Source organism: Ursus maritimus, unplaced genomic scaffold (genome assembly GCF_017311325.1).
Source record: "Ursus maritimus isolate PB19 unplaced genomic scaffold, ASM1731132v1 scaffold_20, whole genome shotgun sequence".
Lineage (NCBI taxonomy): Eukaryota > Metazoa > Chordata > Mammalia > Carnivora > Ursidae > Ursus > Ursus maritimus.
The window spans coordinates 38,326,751-38,354,636 of NW_024424453.1; positions in this window are offsets into that span (position 1 = coordinate 38,326,751).

Sequence of the window (27,886 nt, forward strand, 5' to 3'; positions counted from 1 at the left end):
AACCACAAAAATTGCACTATCTACTTTAGATAAGACTATGAATCTTGGATTGGGGAAGATATAATTTTTCTTCTATCAAGATATATACACTGACCTGAAAATTACACTATCATTTTATACCTGCTTAAGTGTGGCTTAAATCACAACTAATCAGAGTGTTACAGTGCTTAGAAATCTTAGATAATGATTTCTTCCACCCTTTGATGACAGAAAGACACTGAGATCCAGAGAGGCCCATTGAAATCTTTTATTTGCTTTCTCCTCCTCCTCCTACTCTTTCTCCTCCCCCTCCCTTTCCTTCCCCTCTTCCCCTCCTTCTCCCTTCTTCCTTCTCTTCCTCCTCTTCCTCCCAATTACTCCTTAGCTCACAACCCAAACTGAGTTTATGCCTACCACAGGAACTCTTCTCCCCAATGACATGCATGCCTATTCTGTCTTGAAAATTCTCTTCCCTGTCTACAACCATACCACCCTGAACACGCCCGATCTCGTCTGATCTCGGAAAATTCCTTCCCTTCACTCAACATATCAGGTCCCTGATTTTCTTGATACCTTGATAATTTTGCTTTAGTATGTCCTCTTCTTCTACCTTCAACTTAAATGTTAACTGTCGGGGCTCTGTCACAAATCCTCTTCTCTTCCTATCTATACACTCTAGGCAAATGCGACTCCTCTTAGCACTAATTCCCAAATCTCCATCTTTACCCCAACCTCTCTCCAGAGCATCAGTCCCATATCTCCCAGTGCCTACTTGATGTCTGCTTACTTTTCCCACAGATCTCTCAAACTCAGCATGTCCTGAACTGATGGAGTTCTTTTCCCCACCTCAAATCCACTCTTCCTCCTGGGTTCCCTAAATTAGAAAATAACCTTCCAGTCTCCCAAGCCGGAAACCCATGTGTCATCCTAAACTCCACCCTCCCTTCTCTTCTTCAACCCCAAAATTCAGTGAAACAATGAGTCTTATAGATCTTATTTGTTAAATGCTTATCTGCTCTGTCCATTTATCTCCATCTCAACTGCCTAGCCCAAGCCACTGCTTTAGCCTTCTTACTGGCCTCTTCCTTCCACTTAGGTCATTGTCCAACACATTTTCTTCAGAGAAGCAAAAAGATCTTTCTTGTTATTTCATGGCTAAATTCCTTGCATTTCCCCCAGTGCTCTTAATATATGCTCAAATTCTAACATAAGTGTCAGGGTTCTGTGTTGTCTTGCTTCCTCTTACTCTCCAACAGGCGTAGTGTTTGCCTCAGTCATTCTCAAATGTAGCTTTTTTTATGCATCCATTTCCTCAGGAAGCTTTCAAAGGTACATGCAAATGCACACATACACACATAAGCTAAAGTTCAGTCATGTGCTGTAACCTGGCTTGTTTTCTTTTGCTGCTGTGCCATCACTTTGTACTAATTCTGCCATATCACCAGGATTGAGTTGTTAATTTCTGCACACATGCTAAAGACCAGAAAAATAATTACTGGTTTCTAGAAATACAGCAGCTATTTCTGTTTTCTCTTTTGACACTTCTCTTGATGCCCAAGTTCTACAAAACAGACCCTTCCACAGAAGGGGGCTCTTGCTAAAGGAAACATCTGACATCTTTTTAAAATATGAAAGTGCCACAGGGAACAGAGAATAGAGAGAAGATGAGAGAAGCAGTATCCCTGTCTATGACTACTTATCCATGCCCGACAACAGCAGTCCTAACATCACAATTAACCAACTTCAAATTGCCAATGCCTTGCCAAGTACCTCTTGGGGGAAAAAAGCAGTTGTTAAAGAAAATATACTAATGGTTCTAAAGGATAACAAATACTTTTAGGAATCATCAAAAAAAGCTTTTGTAAAATATTTATGTTCTAGTATGACCCCTGGGGCTCTGATTCAGTAGGTTCTAGGTTATGCTAGGGCATATATGTTTTTAAAGCCTCACAGGTAATTATGATGCACAAAACATTTAAGAACAGTTGCAATATACATTTGCAATAAACCTGTAGAAAATGTACTATAAGTCCCCCAGGCTGTCAGTTTTCTGCAACTGCCTTAAATTTCAGAAAACATCAGGATGCCAGACTGACTAGACAAAGCTGTCAGGAATGATAATCCACAGCTAATCCCTCTCTCATCTGGGAAAACAGGAAAAGCTAGGATGTAACTCTGTGAAACAAATAAAAATCCATGCCAAGAAAAGGGAGAGGAAGAAAATAAATCAAGATGGTTACTGTCCTTTTTCTGTTGACAGCACAAATAGATGATTTTTCCATTCTTTTTATAAAGTAGGCAGATGTTTTTAAAATGCATATTTTAAGGCACATTGGTAAGTATTTCTCAAAAATTTTGAGAATATATTGTTCTTGTGGTGAAAAATAAATCTTTGGACTGACATATTTGGGATCATATGCTTGCTCTGTCACTTCCTAGCTATATAACAGTGAGCAATTAGCTCACTTCTGAACCTGTTTCCTCTGTTGTAAAAATCAGGAAAAGGGAAAGCTCTTTAGTGAGTCAAATTGGCCAAAGGATGTCTACAGAAGAGTGGTGACTTAAGGCAGAGGAGGAGGAGAATGGTGGGCAAATCAGAAGTGTGGATGGATAGAGGCACTTTATAGGAAAGGCTGAAATGCACTATTTTTGGGAGGGACTGAAACTACAGACCAAATAAATAAACTACAACAACGAAACATATAACAGCTCAACACATTAACTCTGGTTTATGCTAAAGTTCAGGCCATTTCACCAGCCATGCTCAGCCCTTCGCACAGAGTTTGTGCATCAGGACACAGCAGACAGTGGGAAATGGGAAATGTTTTCAAAGCACTTAAAAACATCAGTCACTTAAATGTTCAGATTTCACCAGGAGGAGTTAACTCAACAACCAGGAAAACCAAAACACTAAATGGGACCTAGAGAACTTCAGTTTGAACATATCAGGGATATCTCCAAACACACAAGTATTCATGAAGATTGGGCCAAATCCCACAAATAGATGGAGAAGCTGAGAAAGATGGCTGAAATTCAGAAGTTGGTGCTGAACTTTGGGTTAATGCTTAATCATTTTTATTCTGAATTATATCAAACTTGTCAGATGTGAAGAAAATTATTTCATATGTATATAAAACTTCTAGCAGATACAAAGAAGTCAAAAAGTATTCTATTTTCCTTATCACACTGTTTATCAGTTAAGAGACCAATTGTCCTAGAGAACAAACTCTTTACCATTCCACTTCACTGAACACTTTTTAAAAATAAACAAGAATACCAGTCCATGGTATGGAGATTTCAAAGACTCTTCATAACCCCTCCTGATACTTTAACAACCCTCACGTGTAGTGCTAGCTTCTGGCCACATTAAATCTCAAAGGCTTCAGTAGATACTTATTTCTTCTTGTCTGTCATAGGAGAAGATGGAGAATAAAGATCACAATCGTCTGCATAATAGTCCTCTAATATGTAGAGAGCCAGTCATTGGGGCAGCCACCCAGCAATTATAGATCAGTGCAAAGCACATACAAAGAAAGGTTTGATCTTTTGCCTTATTCATGATCTCTCCTGGGGAGTTGGTACAGTATAAGTCTCTAGGCTTCCTTGGAGATATTTAAAAACAGTGTTTCATACACATTATGCTGAACATCCCTATGGTATTGGGGTTATCTACTCAGTGCCCCTCTCTTAGAAACTGTCTGTCTCCCCCATCAGCACAATAGAATCCAGAAATGCCATCTTAGAAGGTCACTGCAATAACTGACGCCAGGAGTAGCTGCCTATTGAGCAAACTGAGCCAACAGGTCCCTTCTCCAGGACTTGGGACAATAAGAAAATATTAATTATAATCTCTCTTTGGTGTTCTGATATTCTGGTTTCCATTATATAAGATGAAGCTATGTGGAATGAGATGCAGAGGCAGATAAAAGCCTTCAATCCCTGGTTCCAGCTGTCTGAGGTCCAGCTGCATTCCTGCTCTTTCCAAAACATGTGCTGTTTAGATCCTTTGACTCCATGAGATACCCCATTATCTTTCCTTTGTTGGTGTTATTTTATATTAAGCTAGCCTGAGTCAATTTCTGTTGCATACATCCTAAAGAAACTAAACTAATGCTTAATAGTTAAGCTTACTGTCTTAGAAGTTTTCTAAGTGAAAAATAGACTACGTAAGAATCATTTAGTCTGATCCTATTTTTAATCTCCTCCTAGAAGTATTTCCAACCACCCAACCAAGCATATTGGCACTGTTTGTTATTATTTACATACTACAATGCAGTATAGCAGTTAAGAATCTGAACTCTAAAGCCAGACATCCCAGCATTGAATACCAGCTCCACTTACATAGTGGATTCTGTGACATGCCACCCAGATCCCTCTTCAGAACTAAGAAATTTACTCTATTCCCCCAGCTTCCGGGAGTGGTGCCAGCAGAACAGTCTCCAGGAATGGTCCTCTGTTGAAAACAGCTGCCTCACCCAAAGTCATAATCCCTTTCCAGGCACAACTTGCATAATATAAAGGTCATTGCCCTCATCCTAATTCTGGAAAAATATGTGGGGCCATTCTTGCTCCAGAACTCCTAATGGGGTTGACTGGAGTCTTTACTGAGAACTCAACTTCTCCTTCTTCCCAATATTCCTTCCTTCTCTGCCTCCTGGGTGTTGATTCTGAGAACATGCCCTGATAAATCTCCTGCATACAAATCTCCATGCCAGAGTCTGCTTCCTGTGGCACCCAACCTGCAACTCACTTGCTGTGAGATCCTCGTGCCTCAGTTTCATCATCTATAAAATAAGGCTAATAATATGACCTATTTCACAGTAATGTCATGAAAATTAAATGAATTAATGTATGTAAAGTGCTTAGAGTAGAATAGCATCTGACATATGGCAAGTGCTATTTAACTCAGCTACTCGTATTTTTACCACATGGTAGCAAATTGACTCATTTCTTTTTATACAACTTAAATTGATTATTAAGATTAGATAAATTTCCTAGGGACCTTAACTTTGAACAAAAAGAAGTTCAGGAGTACAAGGCCCCTGAATCAAACACTTCCTTTCTGACTTGGTTCATTAAAAGTCCAAGTATGTAGGCCTACAGGGCTTACAGAAGGAGATTCATCTATTGACTAGAGTTTGTGCCTGAGAAAGGGCGATGGGGGTGAGCCTTGGAGCCTGATTTTTACCAATCTGTTGTTTTTGTAAGTGGTGCTTTGTACTTGTGCCCAGAGGTGCTGGTGATGAGTGTGTTGCTATAAAACTAGACATAAAACATGTGAAATGGAGCCTAAATCATAAATACAAAAATTGTAACAGCAGGTTAGACTTTATGACTCTAATTTGTCTTAAATTGACATATAACATTGCTCTTGGCATCACTTGGAGTGCTGTATGCAAATCAAAGGTAAATATGTGCTCAGATAATTAAATTTAGTTCTGCAGTGAGGTCAACATTGATAACTGAGCACTAGCCATAATTCTTGATGAAGGGATAAATTTTCTATTATTCTGTTGTGAAAGATAAATAACATATTGTACATTTGCATACATCTAGAAAGTAATTAATTGAATATTTAAATGTAAGTCTCACATGAATCCAAGGCAAAAAACAGAAATGGAGATTCTGTTAGGGAAAAGAGTCAGGATCTGGACCACACACAATTTTCCCTTCCCATAAGCTAATGCCATCACTGGCTAAGAGTCCCTATTTAACAATGGGATAGGAAGTGGGGAGAGAAGGGGTATCCAAGGAGGCTCCTGGCCATAGTTCTGAGAGAAGAGATTGTCTCTTAGCACAGTACCATGGACTTTAAGACCATATGTTGATAAGTCCCAAATCTACATCCACACCCTCTCCTGTGAAATATGGGTCTCCTACTGAAAGTTCTACTTGGATGTCACATAAGGATCCCAAATACTGCACAATGTTTGACGTTTCCTCAGAACCTCTTCTCTCCTGGATTTCAGATATCTCAGTGAATGATACCAGCTTCTTTGTGTTTGCTTAAATCAAAAATCTAGGAGTTATCCTTGGTTCTCCTTTTCTCTACAGCCAGTTAATCTACAAACATATCCCGAATTCACATCTTCACCACCACCACATCACTCTCCTCTCCTATGGTATTCTAGCCCTACTGGCCTTCCTTCTGTTCCTCAACCACCAGTTCTCTGCTCTTCACACTAATCACTGCAGATCATTCTCATCCTCATGTCTTTGTCAATTCCTTCCTCTGCTTCGATTGCTCATCCCACAGCTCTGCATGTCAGTAGCTCCTTCTTGTCACTCAAATCTTTGCTTAAAGATCTCTCCTTAAAGATGCCCTGACCGACCTAAAATGGAAAATACTCAAAACCTTTTATCACATTCCCTTAATTTAATTTTATACAGATTCTTCATCACCATTAGTTTTTTATTGTTAATTTATCTAGTCAATTATTGTCTGTTTTCCCTACTAGAATGTACATTTTAAGAGAACTGAGACCTTGACTGTCTCTGTCTCCACTGAATACTCAGTGCCAAAAGTAGTGCCCTGTTTAAATAGGAGCTCAGCAAAAATTCATTAAATGAATGAACAAGCAGTAGTCACTGAAAAGTAGACAAGTCTAAAGCCAAACCAAACTGATAAATAAATGTACACACTAAGTAAGTTAGTCTTGCTCTGGGCACTATGCTATCCACTTTTATGTGTGTTATTTTACTTAATCTAATCCATATCTCTCTCAGCAGATTGTACTGAGAATCCCAAATGTCTCTCAGTCAATAAAACAAAAATTCAAGGGAGTTAAGTAATTTGCCCAAGTCAAACTGCTAATAAATGGAAAGCTATGTCTGTCTGTAGGACCCAGCCTCTTCCTACAATCACACTGGTTGGCTACCAGATCATCGTTCTTCTTCATTTCCCTTTTTAATTAGCAATGGAAAATAGGTATTCATGATCAAAATAATGTATCATACACTAGCAAAAATTTATCAGATGCCAGTTATATTTTATGCAAAAAACTACCAATTCTCTGCTCTTCATACTAATCAAGGAGAAAAAATATTTGTATGTAATAAAAGTTTAACGATAAAAATATATTTTATACTTATTTTTGGAAAAGAGACAAATAAATGCTTAGCTTATTGAGCTAACTTGTCTTTTGGCAGAAGCTTGAAAATAGGCAGCATGGAATCATTCTCTTTCTCCTTTCCCCCTCCTCTTCCTCTTTCTCATTCTCTTTCTCTCGCACACACAATAATATTGCTCTTGAATTTCATTTCATATCACATAAATACTATCTTATATAAGCTGGGGACCATGGGCAAGAGATTTAGCATCTGTGTCCTTTAGTTTTGCCCTCTATCTATAACCCATGTGCTCCCAAATTTCCCCACCTTTGGGGGGATGCTGGAGAAGAAAGAATATTTCTGAACCATTCCAGAGTTCCCTAAAGTAAAAAGATGGTCATTCTCCATAGATGAATTTCATCACTTCTCTGGGATGTAGAAAACACACCAGATTTTTACAAATTGTACCATTTTTATCTTTTGGCCCATGACAAGTGAAAGAGGGGATTGTACCAGATGGCCTCTAACATCCCTGCCAGTTCTAGCCTCCCAGGAATCAACAAGCAGAGTGGAAAGAACACAGGATTTGAAGTAAAACAGAACCAAATTGTAACAGTGAATCTCTCTGAACCTCTATTATTCTATAAAGTTGACATAATAAATTTACTTCTCAGAGTGATTATAAAGACTAGTACTTAGGCACTTAGTACAAGGACTAGCACATACATATTTTAAATGGTGGCCATTATGATTATTATGGGTTGAACTGTGTCCCCCAAAAAAGATACATTGAAACCCTAACCCTAAATACCTCAGAATGTGACCTTACCTTACCTTTGCAGAAGTAATCAAGTTAAAAGAGGTCATTAGGGTGGGCCCTAATCCAATATGACTGGTGTCCTTATAAAAAAAGGAAATTCGGGCACAAAGACTAAACATGAGCACAGGGAGAATGCTGTGTGAAGATGAAGGCAGAGACTGAAGTGATACATCTACAAGCCAAGGAACACCACAGATTGCCAGCCACCACCACAATCCAGGCAAGAGGCATGGAACAAATTCTCCCTGACAGCCCTTGGAAGGAACCACCCTTGCCAATACCTTGATCTTGGTCTTCTGGCCTCCAGAACTGTGAGACAATAAATTACTGTTGTTTAATCCACTCAGGTTTGTGGTACTTTGTTACTACAGCCCTAGCAAACTAAGATGATTCTGAGTGGCCAATTGTTTCTGGTATATTTGTATTGTTTTTCCACCTAGAAATGAAAGTTTTCCAAACTTTTTTGACAGCAAGCTAAATATGCAAAGTATTTTACATAGTCACATATATCATACAAAATGACATTGGCTGTTATTCCCTAAAATGTGTCCTGGTATTTTCTGTTCTGTTATTTTTATTCTGATACTGACCTACTAAACTGATTTCACAATGCCCAGTGGGTAGTGACCCCACCTGAGAAACACTAGGCTGGACTACAAACTTTTTAAAAGTGGGGACACATCTCTCCTTCTAGTACAACCTAACCAACACTGAACCTCTATTAATCAAATAAACCCTTGATAATGGACTTTTAAGGCCAAAATATATTTGATACCTTTTTATGCCACTGCTTTGGGCTTTGTTAATAAATCTATGCCAAAGTATTTAATGTCTGTGGGAATTTAAAAATAATTACAAGGCAGGTATGTACCAATGACTGGTGAATTTTCTTAGATAGGATCACATTACCATAAAAATATGTTAAATGTCTCTTTAGCACACAGTTCTATTCTGAATGGCCTTAGTTCCCTCCAAGGGCACTGAAATTCCACATGCTGCTTATCATAAGAAAGGAAAGAAAGAAAGAAAGAAAGAAAGAAAGAAAGAAAGAAAGAAAGAAAGAAAGAAAGAAAGAAAGAAAGAAAAGAAAGAAAGAAAATTGTATATTTAAGTCAATTTTCCTTCTAAAAAAAAGATAGCTTGTATGTTTTCCATCAGATGAGATATATAGATATAGATATAGATATAGATATAGATATATGGGAGAGAAAAGAATCTGCTTTAATAATTCAATCACATTGTTATATTTTAAAAGGTATACCAAAAATTTTAGATAACAAGTGATAAATATTTCTCACTGGTGAAATAAGATGCTTTCAAATGATGTGTTGTACTTTTGAGAAAGTCTGTGAGTTTACTAGTTGTCTATGTTTGTTCCCTTGATAAAAATTCAAAAAATACATAATTCCATATTAAAACAATAAATAATTATTCAGTATCTACTGTATCTGCATATATATAAGCAGATATAGATATATATAGATATAGATATACTGATTAATATCTGCCCTCTAGACCTGCTTATAATCTAATGGAACTTAAAAAATAGAGGGCTTCTAGAGTAGGTGCATCCATGAATCCCAATTTTCATCACCTTCCAAAATCACCTCCACCAACCACCACCACCAAATTATTCTCAATGAAATAAGTAGTACAAGTAGAGATAAAACTTACACTGGCATTAAAACCAAGGGCTAGCAGTTATTCATGTGCCAAAAAGCTTCAACACTCCCCTTCACACACTGCCCCAGTACGATCCATCCACCTTATGCTTCAAAATTTTCTCCTGGTGTTAGAAACCACACCAACAAGAAAACACCCCTCCCCTCCCTCACCCCCACAGGCAAATATGAAAGCTTCAGTGCCTCAGGGTCTTCACACTGTGTTCAGTCAGCCATATATTTTTTTTTAAGATTTTATTTATTTATTTGACAGAGAGACAGCCAACGAGAGAGGGAACACAAGCAGGGGGAGTGGGAGAGGAAGAAGCAGGCTCCCAGTGAAGGAGCCTGATGCGGGGCTCGATCCCAGAATGCTGGGATCACGCTCTGAGCCGAAGGCAGACGCTTAATGACTCAGCCACCCAGGCGCCCCACAGTCAGCCATATGTTTTTAAAGCTAACAATAAATAAGATGTTTTAAGCTATAGTTCTATTTTGACTTCCCTCCATTGCATTTCCCCTAGTGTCAGGTGGGGTGGGAGTGGCCTCAGACAATCCTACAATGCAAAGAGGAGTTAAACTGGGAATATATTTGGTTTGGATAAGTAGGATTTATTTTTGTGATTCACAGTCAATTCTGAGACAGTAAAATTAATCCTTCAGTGGTAGAACGGCTTCTGAGAATTCTAATGCCCATTATACCAACTCACCCAGCATCATGACATAAAGTTGCAGGGCCAAGAGTTGTATCATGAGATCAACACTTTTTTACAGTACTCAGCACCAAAGGTATGTGGGTTACAGATGAAAAGCAGGTATTGAAATGTAAAGAGCCAGAAGCCAGTCTGTAGAAAATTCTTCTAATCTTATTTCTTATATAGGAAAGAAACTTGATAGAAGCTTTACCAAATTTGATAACACTAAGTACATAGCATTATCCATAACAAGGTGAAGTTGAAAGAAACTTTTCAAAAGATGAATAAAAATTTAATTAAATTAATAAAAGCAATAAATAAATTAAAAAGAAACATTGATAATTCATTACAGAAGAAAAAACTAATGTATCTTTCTATTCTCTTTAAAAAGGTGATCAAAGGCAATGCAGGCAAAAAAGATAAGACAAATTCTAGAGATGTGTCAGGAAGTATAGCAATTGCCATGAACAGAAGCAGTAAACAGAGTCTAGCCTAATGGCAAGAGATCTCAGAAAATGCTCGGGGGGGTGGGGGAGGCCTTTCTAGAGGAAGGATTTGCTTTAAAGTGAAACTTAGATCATCTCTGAGAGCTGAGCCATGTGGGGAAGCCAGGTAGGAGATAGAGATGGGCTCCATAGGAGTTACATGCAAAGGAGACTCAAGAAAAAAAGTGAAATATTCTGGGTCCAAAAGATCTCAAAACACAACAGGACAAACAATTTCCCTGAAGGGAGTTCTTGTAAATAGCCAGGCCAGGAAAATGCAACTCATTCTCTAAAGAGTAGTAAAAAATTAGTATAACTTCAATACTGCAATACTACAAGAAAAATGGTACAAATAGCAAAACTGACCAGACAAAAACATCTTCCAGGGAAAACTTGCCACAGAACAGATAAAAATAGTGACCATGTATTTTGCCATAAATTTGTTTCAAGTTATTTTTCTCTAAAAAGTAAGCCCAGTAAGCAGATATGCAGAAACATGGGGAAAAGATAACGAGAAAACAAGAAGAAACAGTGGGAAAAAGGAATCAGGTGAATTAAATATTGTAAGAACTCATCAAAACAGTTGAAAGTAAAAAAGCATTCTATAAACGATGGCCAAATTAAAATGAAAACAAGAGAGAACAAATATTGCGGAGGAAGAAGTAGTGATTACTACCAATTACAGATGTTGGAAAAGCAGTCAAAATAAGACAAATAAGGTGAAAGTTAAGAAAGAAGAGGAAGAAATGGAAGATGAAAGAAAAAAAACAGGTAAATGAGTTCTACTTTAGATACAACTGTTGAACAGTAAGTTGGAACAAATTTTTGAAATTATAATTCAAGAAAATTTTCTTGAAATAAGAATTTACATATTGAAATGGCATACCATGTGCCTGAGAAAACTGACCCTGGAAAGTCAGAACTGAACAAACTCTAATAAAATTATTGGAATTTAGAGATTAAAAAAAAATTATTCCATTCATCAGGCAAAATGATTAAGACCCTGGTCTCAGGTTAGATTTTCCACAGCATCCTTCAAAGCCAAAGACAGTACAGCAATCTCAAGCAGACCCTCAAGGAGAAGGTGTGAGAAAATATTTTATAGCCAGCCAAGCTATCTTTCTGAATAAAGGTTACAGAAAAACAGTGTCGTGCATTTAACTCGGGGAATATTTTTCAAATGATCCCTCCTTGAAGAAACATCTAGGCAACAAGTTCCAGCCAACTGAGAGATGACTGGGGAAACCACAGCAAAATGACTAGTAGTGTATATTAAATGTATTTAACTGTAAAACTAAGATTAAAATAAATGTCAGGATTATGGAGACATCAGATTATAAATATTAAATATGTACATATTCTGTGCCAAGCAATTATCTTCATAGTTGTATTTCACACATATTCAAAAGGATATCTTTAAGAATTTTATCGTAGCATCACTTACCATAGCCAAAAAGAAAAAGAAAAATTAAAACCTAAATGTCCATGAAAATTTAAATGCAGGCAGAACAGTACAATATAATGCTTATGGATAAATACATAGTTAAAATCAGGACTGGCTTCAAAATTTCAGGGCTTAGTGCAAAATGAAAATGTGGGGCTGTAATGCAGTATTTCACAAGTGCTGTCTTGACCCAATTTTGAAGTCATGGCTGAAAACCTCAATTTCCCTTCACCAGCAGTTTGTTAAACCCCAACTCCAACCACTTCCCTTGTCAGACTCTCACTCTCTGAGGCCACTGCACACACCCAACTGCCTCCCTTATCAAGAACCTAATACTTTAGGGCCAGGTACCAGACAACTAGGGATAGCCCCTTCTCCCAGGAGCATAAAAATTATTGAAATTAGCCAATTCACAGGGACCCCAGGAAATGTAGCTAATCCCACAGCTTGTTACATAAACTATTACATTAAACTGCTCCAGCTTGCTCTTACCGTGACCCAGAAGTAACCCTCGTTGTGGCCTTGCAGAGCAGCCTTCTCTCCTTTTCAGTAAGAAAGAGCTCTGCCTTTCATCCACCTGTGTGCCAGTGTGTTGTATCCCACCACCAAAGGAATTTTTAAATCTTATAAAACAGGGGCCACTTGCCTTGGCTAAGATTTGAAAACAGCAACAGCACAGCATTAAACCAAGCACAGGACCCCTCTAAACACAGACCTTATGCGACTACAGAGGTAACATAGTCATAAAACCGGCCCTCGTTAAAATTAAAATACGTGTGACTCACAAGCACTAAATTCAAGAGCGTTTACTTCTAGAGAAGGAAAGAGAATTAGATAACAAGGGGAACTGAGGGTTTCAACTGTAACTACTATCTTTTATTTTGCTAAAAGAAAAAAAAAATCAAAGCCAAATATGTTAAAACATTAAGACTTGATAAAGCTAGGTAACAGATACATGGGTGTTTGTCATACTGAAAGCTTGAACTATTTCACTTTTTAAAAAATAATTAAAACAGTAATATGATTAGATGAAAAAAAATACTCAAAAAAATAGTAGCAAACTGAATCCAACAATACATTAAAAAAAATCATTCACCACAATCAAGTGGGGTTTATTCCCAGGATCCAAGGGTGGTTCAGTATTCACAAATCAATCAACGTGATACATCACACCAACAAGAGAAAGGATAAAAACTGTATGATCATTTTAATAGATGCAGAAAAAGCATTTGACAAAGTATAACATCCATTCATGACAAAAGCCTTCAACAAAGTAGATTTAAAGGGGAAATGCCTCAACATAATAAAGGCCATTTATGAAAAACCCACAGCTAATATCATCCTGTGGGGAAAAACAAAGATTTCCTCTATAGTCTGGAACAAGACAGGGATATCTACTCTCACTACTTACACTCAACATGGTCCTGGAAGTCCTACTCACAACAATCAGACAAGAAAAAGGAAAAAGGAAAAAGGAAAAAGAAGCATCCAAATTGGTAAGGAAGAAGTAAAACTTTCACTATTTGCGGATGACATGAAACTATATACAGAAGACCCAAAAGACTCCACCAAAAAACTACTAGAACTGGTAAACAAATTCAGTAAGGTTGCATGATACAAAATCAATATCAGAAATCCATTGCATTTTTTTTACACTAATAGTGAATCAGCAGAAAGACATATTAAGAAAACAATCTCATTTACAATTATACCTAAAATATGAAAATACCTAGAAATAAATCTGACCAAGGAGATGAAAGACCTGTACTCTAAAAACTATAAAACACTGATGAAAGAAATTGAAGATGACACAAACAAATGCAAAGATATCCATGTTCATGGATTGGAAGAACAAATATTGTTAAAATGTCCACATACTACCCAAAACAATCTACAGATTTGATGTAATCACTATCAAAATACCAACAGCATTTTTCACAGAACTAGAACAAACAGTCCTAAAATTTGTATGGAACCACAAAAAAATCCTGAATAGCTAAAGCAATCTTGAAAAAGAAAAGCAAACCAGATGTATCACAATACCAGATTTCAAGTTATACTGCCAATCTGTAGTAATCAAAACAGTATGATATTGGCACAAAAATAGACACATAGATTAACAGAACACAACAGAGAGCCCAGAAATAAACTCACAATTATATGTTCCATTAATTTTCATCAGAGGAGGCAAGAATACGCAATGGGAAAAAGTCTCTTCAAAAAATGGTGTTGGGGAAACTGGAGAGTATCATGCAAAAGAATGAAACTGGACCACTTTCTTACACCATATACAAAAATAAATTCAAAATGAATTATTATAAGGACCTAAATGTGACCTGAAACAATAAAAATCCTAGAAGAGAGCACAGGCAGTAATTTCTCTGACATCAGCTGTAACTGCTTTTGACTAGATATGTCTTCTGAGGCAAGGGAAATAAAAGCAAAAATAAACTATTGGGACTACATCAAAATAAAAAGCTTCTGTACAGTAAAGGAAACAATCAACAAAACTGAAAGATAACCTACTGAATGGGAGAAGATATGTGCAAATGGCATATCTGATAAAGGGTTAGTATCCAAAATATATAAAGAACTGATACAACTCAATACCCCCCCCAAAAAACAAATAATCAATCAAAAAATAGGCAGAAGACATAAACAGCCATTTCTCCAAAGAAGACATACAGATGGCAACAGACATATGAAAAGATGCTCAACATCACTCATCATTAGGGAAATGAAAATTAAAACAGCAATGAGGGGCACATGGGTGGCTCAGTCAGTTAAGTGTCTGACTCTTGATTTCAGGTCAGGTCGTAATCTCAGGGTCATGAGATCAAGCCCTGCATCAGGCTCCATGTTCACCAAGGCTTGAGATTCTCTCCCTCTACTTGAGATTCTCTCCCTCTCCCTCTGCCCCTCCCCCCACTCATGTGCTCTCTCTTGCTCGCTCTCTCAAATAAATAAATAAATCTTTTAAAAAAGAAAAACCAATGAGTTATCATCTCACACCAGTCAGAATGACTAAAATAAAAAACACAAGAAACAACAAGTGTTGGTGAAGATGTAGAGCAAAGGGAACCTTCATTCACTGTTGGTGGGAATGCAAACAGGTGCAGCCACTGTTGAAAACAGTATTGAGGTTCCTCAAAAAATGAAAAATAGAACTACCATACTATCCAGTAATTCCACTACTGTGTATTTACCCAAAGAATGCCAAAACACTAATTCAAAAAGATATATGTCCCCATATGTTTATTGCAGCATTATTTACAATAGGCAAACTACAGAAGCAGCCCAAGTGTCCATCAATAGATGAATGAATAAAGAAGTGGTGTGTATGTGTGTGTATATATATACATACACACACACGCACACACACACACAAACACAAGTGGGGGACAGGGGCAGAAAACTGGAAAGAGGGCAACAGTGAGGTCAGATATTTCTGTCCTTAGCTCCCCACTCCCCAATTTGCAGTGGATACCCTGAATTTACCTGAGCCTGAGGCTCCTTGGGGAGCCCTGCCTGTAGAGCTCGCTGCCCCTGCCCTTGTCCAAAGGTAGACATAAGCTCTCCACAATTGCTTGCCTCAGGGTGCTGTACTGTTTCCCTAAAACCTGTCCACACTTTTATTAGGCTCTTCTCAAATCACCCAATTTGAAGGTCCCATTGATGTCCTGCTGGGATAGGGAGGAAGAGAAGAAGAAAAGTACAATATCAAAATGAGGAGGAGGCACATGCTTTAATATTAAGTGCCTACAGAACACTCAGCCACACAGCCCTCCTGCCCACCACTGGTATGTCACTATTTTTGTGAAAAAAGAAGAATTAAGTAAATGTTGTGCAATTAAAATACTAAACTACAAGCATACCTCATCTTATTGCACTTTATTGCATTTTGTTTTTGTTTCACAAATTGAAGGTTCAAGACTTTAGTGGGAAAAGTAACTGCCGATGTGTAGAAATAGCAAGAGAACTAGAATTAGACGTGGAGCTTAAAGATGGGACCAAATTGCTACAATCTCATGATAAAACTCACAGATGAGGACTTGCTTCTTAAAGATGAGCAAAGAAAGTGGTTTCTTAAGGTGGAATCTAGTCCTGGTGAAGATGTTGTGAAGACTGCTGAAATGACAACAAAGGATTTAGAATATCGCATAAACTTAGTTGATAAAGCAGCAGCGGGTTTGAGAGGATTAACTCAATTTTGAAAGAATTTCTACTGTGGGTAAAATGCTACCAGACAGCATCGGGTGCTACAGAGAAATTGTTCATGAAAGGAAGAGTCAGTCGATGTGGCAAATTCATTTTTGTCTTATTTTAAGAAATTGCCACAGCTACCCCAACCTTTGGCGATCACCACCCTGATCAGTTAGCAGCCATCAACATGGAGACAAGAGTCCTCATGAGCAAAAGAATTACAACTCTCTGAAAGCTCAGGAAATGGTTACCACTTTTTAACAATAAAGTATTTCTAAATTAAGGCATGTGCATTTTTAGACATAATGTTACTGCACACTTACTAGACTACAGTACAGTGTAAACACAACTTTCATATGCACTGGGAAACCAAACAATTCATTTGACTTGCTCAATTGGGATATTCACTTCATTGAGTGGTCTCAACCAAACCTGCAAAATCTCTGAGGTATGCCTATATTATGAGCACCGTAACTGTAATTATTCCACACTTCTGAAACAAGTTTATATTTTATAGAATGCTTTTGACTACCTTTTAAATCATTTAGTCATTTATACCTCCACCCCAAAACATGTAAGCAGCTTAAGACAGATATGAATCACTCTTATTTTTTTTTTAAGATTTTATTTATTTATTTGAGAGAGACAGCCAGCCAGCGAGAGAGGGAACACAAGCAGGGGGAGTGGGAGAGGAAGAACCAGACTCCCAGAGGAGGAGCCTGATGTGGGGCTCGATCCCATAATGCTGGGATCACGCCCTGAGCCGGAGGCAGACGCTTAACGACTGAGCCACCCAGGCGCCCCTGAATCACTCTTAAAAGATGAAGAAATTGAGCCCAGGCCCAAAACAATTAAACGATTTGCAACATAAATTTTCACAAGAGGCTAGAACCCCTGTTTGGGGGATTGAAACTCACTGCAAGGATTCTAAATTGTTTCTGACATTTCTAACTCACTAGAACTACCACCTACAAGTTTTTAAATGCCTACCTTAATAAAATCTTTGTTAGCTCACTAACATGAATGATGCCTTTCACTACCTGATAAACCTATAATGTGAAAGGAGAGCTGAACTGAAATTAACAATATCCTCCAGTGGAAAAGTTTGCTGCCTTGTCATTTCCACTCTGAATTAAGTATTCTGGGTCAAGTGGAGACTGCCAGAGGGAAATTAGTCCCAGAATTTTTCATCTCCTTCTTTGCAAACAGAATCCAGAGTGCCCCCCTGTGTATAAAGTGGAAATAAATCCCCACTGTTGCCCTTATTACCAAGGTAAATTTATGTATGAGTGCTTACTTTTTCTAACAAAATATTTTTGGTGACAGTTTTTAAGCACAAATATTATTCAATAAATTGTCATACTGTTGGCATCACCATTTACAACTCAAAGCTATAAATTATTTATACCTGGATTAGGGGAATCTCAGAAATGGGAACAAGTCCAAAACATAAGCCTCATTTTATTCTAAACAATAAAGGCCCAAATATCTAAATGATATTCACATCTTATAAATAATTATAATTTGAGATTTAAAATTGTTAACAGAATGTTCACACACTTGAAAACGTATTATGATAACGTTTATAAACCCTCACCACAAATGTCAAAGATTTCCTCTCATCAGGGCTTTTACCTAAATTAATTTGCCTGCGGTAACCCCCTTCTGCAGCAAAGAGAACTCAGAGTTTGGGGTTGGTTTGTTTGTTTTTCCATGAGCCTTATCAAGTTTTCCATTATCAGAGGGATTGTCAGACAAACTCCATTTAACAACAACCTGCTAAGGACTACATTTGCCTATCAGTGAAGGTTTGATTAAGGTTAAGCTATTAAGCAGAACTTGCAAGCAACTCCTATGTAAAGGTTCAGGTTATTAAAATATTTTATCCATTTACCTCCTGGGTAAACCATCCAGCACATTTCTAAAATTACAACTTTGGAAGACTAAGAGTGCCAGTGCTAAAATATGTTTTTCAGTAGAAATATTAATAATCATATTTTTATAGTTGAGCAATTATATTTAATTTTGGAGAGTAAATTGTCTGATACTGTGCAGAGAATTTACTTTAAGTTGCTTATGTAGTCCTACATTCTCATCTATTTGTTGTGTTCTAGTGTCCTCCAATGGATGTTCTCGATAGTACTGGTATTGCAGAATCTATTTGAATCTGAGAATCACCAGGTGGCTGGATGGTACATGAGCTTTATCAGCAAACAATTCCTGAAAGAAACCCAGTTCTCCCAGTCTGAGCCAAACGCAAGTAACACTTGCGGCACAGCCGAAAATCATTCTCCATATAGACAATGAATTCCAGAGTCGTTCAGATAAAATGCTATCATTTCCCTTCTTATCTTATTGAATAATCTTGAAAGTAATAGACCTGTATATATGAAAGTGGTTGTTGAAATGTAGGAAGTATGATTTTGTGGCTTGAGTTTAGAAGTATGTGGTACAGTTAGATTCTGGATATCAAGTAAGATACAATTAACATTCTTTTATTAGCCTAGAGAATAACAGGAAGTAATCCAGAACACATGAAGTTTGATTCTAAGGCAGTTTGTTATGCAAAATAAAAAATAAAGAAACAGTAATATTACTTAACATCAATAAATAGGTCAGTCTGAAATGCTGAGAAGTCTGAATCTGAACATTTAAATTTAAAGAACAGTACTTTTGCATTTTCATAGTCACAATTAGGATATAGTTTCAATCGATAACCTAAATAATTATAATAAAACCCAGGGCTATTTTTGTAAATTGACAGTGTCCAGGGGTATTTAGCAACAACATGCCCCAAATTTTCTTACTTCCATTTTAAATAATCTCCCCATTCCTACAACAGGTGTCGGATCTTATAGTAGATCAGGTATCCCCATTTTGATCCAGAAAATATTGTGACTCAAACTTTGGGTAGAAGGAAAGAGGTACTTGAATCTTTTCGATATATATATTTGGGAAAATAAGAATGTGGGCTATGCCCTGCTTCCCCACAGAGCTAAATGACAGCTAAAATATAATGCTTTCTGATATTTCAGAATGCAATTACTGGAGCATTTAAAATAGCTATATAACACTATCACCATCTGTAGGGACAATATTATAGGTGTTATTCTCTCACTTACCCATCTATTTCATGGGAATTCCAAACATCTGCTGTTGTGTCTGCAAAATACGAGGTCTGAAAAGGTCCTGAGCATTAAATGGCAGTCAGATATATCAATAAAATGATGAGTCACAGTCCTCAAGGAACTCCAACAATTAGATGTTAATTTCAGATTAAGATGACTATATCCTGAGTTGAAATAAAATCATACCTGTGGCACATCATTAAAGTAAGTAAGAAATAACTCCTGTAAGTTGAATGCAAATGTGAAAGTATTTGGACTTGCATGTACCTTCCTGGGGGAACCCGATTATAGCTCTTAATACAGTGCTGTGAGTCCCACCGAGCAGTTCCTTCAAGAAGACAGTAGGTCACCTGTCAGTTCCTTCTACCATGTTTATTGACAGACATGAACTATAGAGCACAGAAGAGCACAGATGGATACCAAATGCATGCAAGTGTGCACATGTGGGTGAATATGAATATAGAAATGGCTATATCAATAACCACCAGAGACCTGCAGAACCTAGCATCTCCTGAGAGAAAATACACCAAGTTTTTGAGAGTCTGTGTGACATAATTAGCAGAAATAAAAGAAAAATTGATATTTCCTAAATGCACTGTACCTATATCTGTGGTACCCAGCACAGATCCAGAGCCACTTGCATGCAGAAGCACTCCAGCTTTAGGTGACCTACAGGCAGCACTTGAGCTCCCAAAAGTTCTGGTGTAACTCTTGCCCATTCAGGCATTATCATTTGCAACTGTGATCTTCTGATAAGGTTCTGGGTGTCCAGAAGCTTATAACTTTTGAAGAATATAGCTGATATCTCTGCTAAGTTTCCTGACTACATGAACTTCTTTATTTATCCTTTAGATAAATAAATCTGGTTTCACTAATCCATGAGCTGTCTCTGATTCTCCATCAATCTGAATCTAGTATTTTCCATTTGTCAATGAAATGATCACATAATAATTTAAGTGAAGTTAAAACCTACATATAAATTTCATTATGAAATGTCTTATAATGAATATATTATCTCCTGTGATGATCACATTCACTCTGGTGACTAAATAATCACACATTTCAGAAAAACCATACTTCCAAAAAGCCAACTAGCCACAAGACATTTCAGAGTGAATATCCTGGTAGCATGACTACCTGTCTCATTCTGGAGTCTAAGCTGTAGGGCTCCCCAGGATATGTTCTTTTCATGGAAATCGAAGAAGCTCAAAAAGGCAAATCCAACCATGCAAGGAAATCCATTGGCCAAGCAAGTTATATGGTCAAGCCCAAAGTCAAGGAAATATATTCTGACTATCATGAAGTGATGGTAAGAATGTGGATATATAAAACTACTACAGGGAAAAGAAAAAGTAATACAAATAACTCAATCTACCACAGCCACCAAGGTAAACAGGAAAAATAACCAGGTTAGGAGATAGAAAACCTGGATTCTAAGTCTTATATACCCACTATCTACTTGAGCAATGAAGTATTAGGTCCTAGGTAGGTATGAAGCAAGCAGACTGCATGACTTATGAAGCTTTATGCAGCTCCAAATTATTCTCTGGGCTCATTATTTCTTATTTCAAATCAATTCCATCTCCTATCATGCATACTGCTTTCACAGTCATCAGTCTCCAATAGATTAATCCTTGACTTCTATAACTGAGCAATGACTCACTTCCCTTAAAATCACCCTTACAGTGTATTTTCTAGAGGCTTCTACCCTTGGCCCTTCACATGCACTCCTTCCTGTCCTGGACATTTAGCCTCAATCTTTAATTGTTGAAAGAGTGTCCTAGAATATCTCAAAATTTTTATATCACTTAGACTAATTAATTTTTCTAAAATACCACTAAATCAAGCCTACATCCAAACTTTGAATTCCTCCCCATCATTTTCTTACAGGTCTAAAATCATTAGTCTACCACTCAAAGGTCTCTAAACTCTTCTCTGCTTTCTTTTTGTTATTCACTACATCCACTCCACTTGAAGAAAACAAAATCCTCCAAGAATGCTGACTTTCCTACTGGTAAGACTATCCAAAACTTGGAAATAAAACAAAAGGACTAATAACATAGCCTTCCAATGACATTTGGAGGCATAGCTTAAAAGGCTCACCCAAATGGGAATGCAAGCTGGTGCAGCCACTCTGGAAAACAGTATGGAGGTTCCTCAGAAAGTTTTAAATAGAGCTATCCTACAACCCAACAATTGCACTATTGGGTATTTACCTCAAAGATACAAATGTAGTGATCCAAAGGGGCACCTGCACCCCAATGTTTATAGCAGCAATGTCCAAAATAGCCAAACAATGGAAAGAGCCCAGATGTCTATCGACAGATGAATGGATAAAGAAGGTGTGGTATATATATACAAGGGAATATTACGCACCCATCAAAAAATGAAATCTTGCCGTTTCCAATGACATGGATGGAGGGTGTTATGCTAAGTGAAATAAGTCAATCAGAGAAAGACAATTATCATATGATCTCACTGTTATGTTTTTAAGAAACAAGGCAGAGGATCATAGGGGAAGAGAGGAAAAAAATGAAACAAGATGAAACCAGAGAGGGAGACAAACCATAAGAGACTCTTAATCTTAGGAAACAAACTGAGGGTTGCTGGAGGGGAAGGGGGTGGGGGAGTGGGGTAACAGGGTGATAGACACTGGGGGGGAGGGGTATGTGTTGTAAGGAGCACTGGGTATATAAGACTGATGAATCACAGACCTATACCCCAGAAACAAATAATGTATTATATGTTAATTTAAAAAATAAAAATTTTTTTAAATGTCCACCCAAAAATTATTTAATATACTTTGTCCAACTCACTGTTTACTATTAAAGACCTAGATATATTGAAGTCACATTTGGACATGTAGATTTTTGTCCACTAGAAAAGACAACCTTAGGGGCGCCTGGGTGGCACAGCAGTTAAGCGTCTGCCTTTGGCTCAGGGCGTGATCCCAGTGTTATGGGATCGAGCCCCACATCAGGCTCCTCTGCTATGAGCCTGCTTCTTCCTCTCCCACTCCCCCTGCTTGTGTTCCCTCTCTCGCTGGCTGTCTCTATCTCTGTCGAATAAATAAATAAATTAAAAAAAAAATCTTAAAAGAAAAGACAACCTCAAAGTTACAGTTTATTGCCTTATAGAATATTACCAGGTTTTATATCTAACCCAGAAATCATATCCTAACTTTCCTTCATTAAATTTCTAAGGATATCTAGCCCCTCAAATGCTCTTGGAACAGCCACACCATCATATTGGTTTCCTCAGTAATGAGATGAATAAAGTCTTTGATGTGTGTTCATTTAAAATGTATAGCTTTGTTTTCAAGTTTTTGAAAAGCATACTTTAACACTAATCTCTTTTTAAAAACCTTTTCTCATTCTTCCTTCTATTGCTCATACTGTTGCACCCTATCAGGAATCCCCGCCAATTCTCTAAGCTTATCAAAATCCAACTTCTCCTTCAAGTTCTTGTTCTAGTCCTATTTCCTAGCAAGGACCTTCTCTTTCTTTAAACTGATCAGGCATTTATAGCCTGGATTATTACTCTTGCATCTTTGTGATTTCATTTATTTTTAAATGTTTATTTTGTTTTCTTGACTAGACGAGAGAGCCCAAGCAACAAGCTCACTGTTGAATTTTAATCATAACAAAATAAATTAAAAGTATGTTTAAACAGTAATATTTATATATACACCAAAAAAGTGACTATGGTGTGGCAATTTACAGAACTTTCGAAAAACATAATAACTGATAGCTTGATATTTCATAGAATATTACAGAGTATTTTAAAAAGAGAAAAAATTAAACAAGGAGCCATTCAAAATCAAAAATATGTTAATTAACACAGTAACTACTTTTCTAGGCCAGCTTAGACAAAATCTGGGAAACATGAAATAAATAAAGTCTTTGCAAAGTGAAAAAGAATCAGCACAGATAGAAAGAGGGTGCCAGACACAGCTGCGGAGTCAGCCTTTTCTGAGAAATTCACTTTTAAAGAATAACTTGTAAATTTATGTAGCACAAAAAGTAGTGTCATCTTAAAAATAAAAACACTGAGGCAATTCCCAAGAGTGGGAGTGTGGGTGCTTCCTTTCACTCACTCGCCTATTGGTCAAGGTCCTTCTACGCATATATTTAAGATATTCTACCTCAGCACCTAAATACTGGGACAGCTGTACTTTGGCACAAAACAATGGGAAAAGCTAATGCTGAACTGCAATTATATTTTTCTTAAAAATTATTTTCATTATTAGCTAGTTGTTTCAGCTGGGAATATGATTTAAAGACACTACCCAAAATAAAATTGAAAGAAGCTGAAACTCTATTTTTATTGTTGTTGTTCATCTAGAAGGGAGGAAGACATCCTCACTCCCAGCCCTGGAGAGTTCCCCAACATCTAGGCCTATGGGTAAATGTTGAACAATATTGAAATCAAGCTTCATGGTTCCAGGAAGTTTGTGTGGCTTGCCCTAGACTATGTCTCACGTCCAAGGCTTTGTTCTCCCAACTCCCACACCATCTTCATTGAGCACCACTTAATAACATCACTCTCAGAAACCTTCAGTAGCTACTCACTGGTTCCCAAAAAGAATTCAAATTTCTCATCCTGCCATTCAAGATGTTTGCAATCTAATTCCAAACTACCTCTCTTATGATATGGAAGTCTATATGATAAGTTCCGTCCTATATGAACCAAATACTTCAACTAAACTGACACACTTATATTTCTTATATATTTCTGACATATAATTGATTACTTATATTTCTTCATGTGTATATCTTAATCCTGTTCTTTTATTTGACACATTCTTTACCAACCATCTCTGCTTATTATTCTGGGCTCTACTCAAATGCCACACAATTCTTGAAACCTTCCCTAATCACCACTATTCAAAGTCATTTCTTTTTCTAAATTCCCATGTTTTTTTCTTTGTATTACTTTGTTCTATTAATTTTATAATAGGACACATATTATCTTCCTGACAAGATGAAAAGGACAGCAACTATGTCTTATATATTGCTCTCTCTCCCACAGCATAATAGAACTTCAATAATTACTTGATGAATAAATGAAATGCAAAGAAGTTATAATCTCAGTGTTCTCTGTTGCTTTTATGGATTCAATTACTAGGACCTGGGATTGATCTTTTAATAATCTTTAGACATCCCCCCATAATCAGATTTTAAAACACCATTTTTTAGCAAATCAAGTTGACCAGAAAGTTGACAAGACGATAAAATGCTAGTTAATTCACACTAGCTTCCTGTTTTGGACCTAAGCATGACTCTGAAAAAATGCTGCCAAGTCTGTATGACACCAAGTTCTTCCAAGAAAATTATTTAACAGTTTTCATCAAAAGCTAACTTTAACTGCCTAAAGAATATTCAGAAAAATCTGAGAGTTCAGAGCCTCTGGTGCACGTTGGGTTAAAGACTTTTGTGCAGGATGTTTGTTGAAAGTGTGCTCAGGGACACCTATGGCGCAGGGAAGGAAGGAGGACTGGGCAGTGGAGGAAGTTGGGCTGCAGTGCAGTCAAGACTAAGGCCTGATTGCATGGGGAGTCTGGGCTGGGATGTCCCTGTTCATGCCAGGAAGGAACCAAACCCTTATACCCCTAAACTGCTCAGTCATTCAATGTGGGCTGCTCCGGGAAGCAGGCACCCTTTGGCAAAGTGATGCCCTTCAGTGGAAGCAATTTGCAAAGAGGGCTGAGGAGACATCTCAGAGACAGACTTCCCAGCAATTGAAGGAATAAATCCTTCAGTTCTGAAGTGGAGATTTTGGCCAGTTGCAGCCCACTATCCAGAATTATATCTAAATACCAATACATCTAATGTTCTTTCCATTAAGCACCAGAGTTTGATTTAGTTTTGTTTGTTGAACATACTCTAATTCTATAAGGCAAAGAACCATTTGAAGCTCCTATTTCTCATATATTATTCTTGTACAAGTCTGAAACATGCATCAGTGCTTTCCCCAAACCCCAGCAGTTTCTACTCTCAAAACTAATTAAACGTGTGTTCGTATCTCTTCCTTTGCTCTAGTGGTCATATCACAAGAAGAATGATAAATGGAAAGACATATTTAGAAAGTAATGAGGAAGAAAGGGGAAATATGTCCAGAGTCACTGCAGGAAAATTCTTTCTATTACACTTAGGAATGCATCTAAGGCAATATTTTATAGTATAAAACATTCTGAAGACTCAGCAAGTATCCGGCAAATTGAGACAAACAGGATAATTCAGGGTCCTGCATGAATGTATTTGTCCCTTTGGACTAACTCTCTAGTTTTGATATCTTTGCTTTAGAGTTTATAAAGTGCTTTCACATACATTATTTTGTCATTTTATCAATGATTCCGTAAAGTAGCTAAAGATTATAACTATCTCTACTTTAAAAGGTACAAACCATGACCCAGACAGTTTAGGTGATCTTTTTCAACAACACACAGCTAGCAAGGAGAAGAGTGAATCCTTCATCTCACTTTTAAGTACACAAACGTGTCTAACACCACACCAGCAGATGTCAACCATGGTACTGCCATCCACTGAGACTGTCACAAATCATCTGCTACTATCAATAATATGTAAAGCCTGCAAATGATTTACTTTTATATATAAGGAGCTGTTGTCTACATAGAAAAAAAAAATCTCTTCCTCATATGTGTTCGGAAATGCTTTCTCCTGTAAGAAGTAAATGGCTAGAGCAGGAAGAAGGAAGTTTAGAGCTTTGAAAAGCCTATGGGAACATGTCTGTCACATGAATGTGCAAAAATAAATAAAGGAAACCTCATTTAAGATGAAGTTGGGAAGCCCTGAAGGGAACTCTCATGCACATACCGCTTGTCGCAGGCTGCATAACCAGCAGAAAGAAGGAAGGTAAGAATTATTTTGTCAAGGGAGGACATTTTTCACATAGAAATTTTATCTCCTGCTTTTAAGAAGGAAGATCCCTTTCTGTTTCAGCTCAACACACTAACCACCACTTGCAGCCAATGAGAAACTGCTTGTCTTTCTCTACTGCTTTTCTTTAAAACAACCCTTCCCAATTTCCTCCTAAAACCTAATCAAAGCTGATGGTCCCCTTATCTCTTTGGACTTGCATATGGTTCACCATAGTTTACTTGTCCTGAATTACAATTTCCATGCTATTCCCAAATAAATTCATTTTGCTGGTAAAAGCTGGATGTTTTATTTTCAAGCTTGACAAATGTTATTAATCAGTGAGTCTTGATGCCATGCTCTGCTGCATCACCCTGCCTCTAAGATGTATGATCACATCTCCTCCTTTACAGTGGCCTCAAGAGACAGCTCCTGAATTTGGGTTTCATCTCTAGAGCTCTTTTTTAAGATACGGTTAACCACATATTATTACCCTTAAAAGTACTCATTAGACATTTGTAGATTTTTACTAACCAAAGTCAGTAAAGCCCAGTGTCACCTCCTCTTTCCTCCACCTTATCATGCCTCATTGCTTTTCTTCTTTTGCACCTAATTCTGTGGCATGACAACATTTTTCAGTTTTCAAGTTTACAAAGTTAAAAGGACTAAAACAGGAACAGCAATTAGAATATTTATTTATTAGAAATTGCAGAATTGCACCCACATATCAAAGACCAGCATTTCAACTACGTGAGTGATGACCATGAGTCAGAAAAGACTGGTAAAGCAATCACTAATCAAGGGCATTGCAACATTTCTAAAATACATTGGTCATATTTTGCACATAATAGGGCTTTTAAAGAACAGTAAGATGACAAAGGAAAATCAATGTCTAGCCAATAAACTCCAATTAGCTGCAATAAACTACAGATCTCATAGCCTATATTACAGTAAAGAGAAGGTCTCAGAAATCTTTCTAAACATCCTTCAGCCAGAGATGCATACTTCTTACAAAGAAATCATATAGGAAACATGTGTTGTTGCTATAAAAGAATGAAGCTGATTTTCAAACAAGCAGATTCAAAAATATAATCAAATGAATCAGGGCTCCTTTTAATAGGAGTCACTTAAGATGCTATACAATGAATGACCTTAACTTAGTGAAACTTATTTCAAAAGCTACACATAAAAATGAGCTTCTCCAGGGGTGCCTGAGTGGTTCAGTCAGTTAAGCATCCGACTCTTGATTTTGGCTCAGGTCATGATCTCAGGGATGTGAGATGGAGTCCCATGTCTGGCTCTGTACTCAGCAGAGAGTCTGCTTGAGATTCTCTCTCTCCCACTCTACTGCCCCTCCCCCATCTCTCTAAAATAAAAAATAAATCTTTTAAAAAATAAGCCTCCCCTATGAATGAATGGATAAATAAAATGTGATATATGTATAATATATGATATATATAATATACATATTGGATATATATCACATATATATATGTGAATATTATTCAGCCAAAAAAGAAAAAAGAAGGATATCCTGCCATTT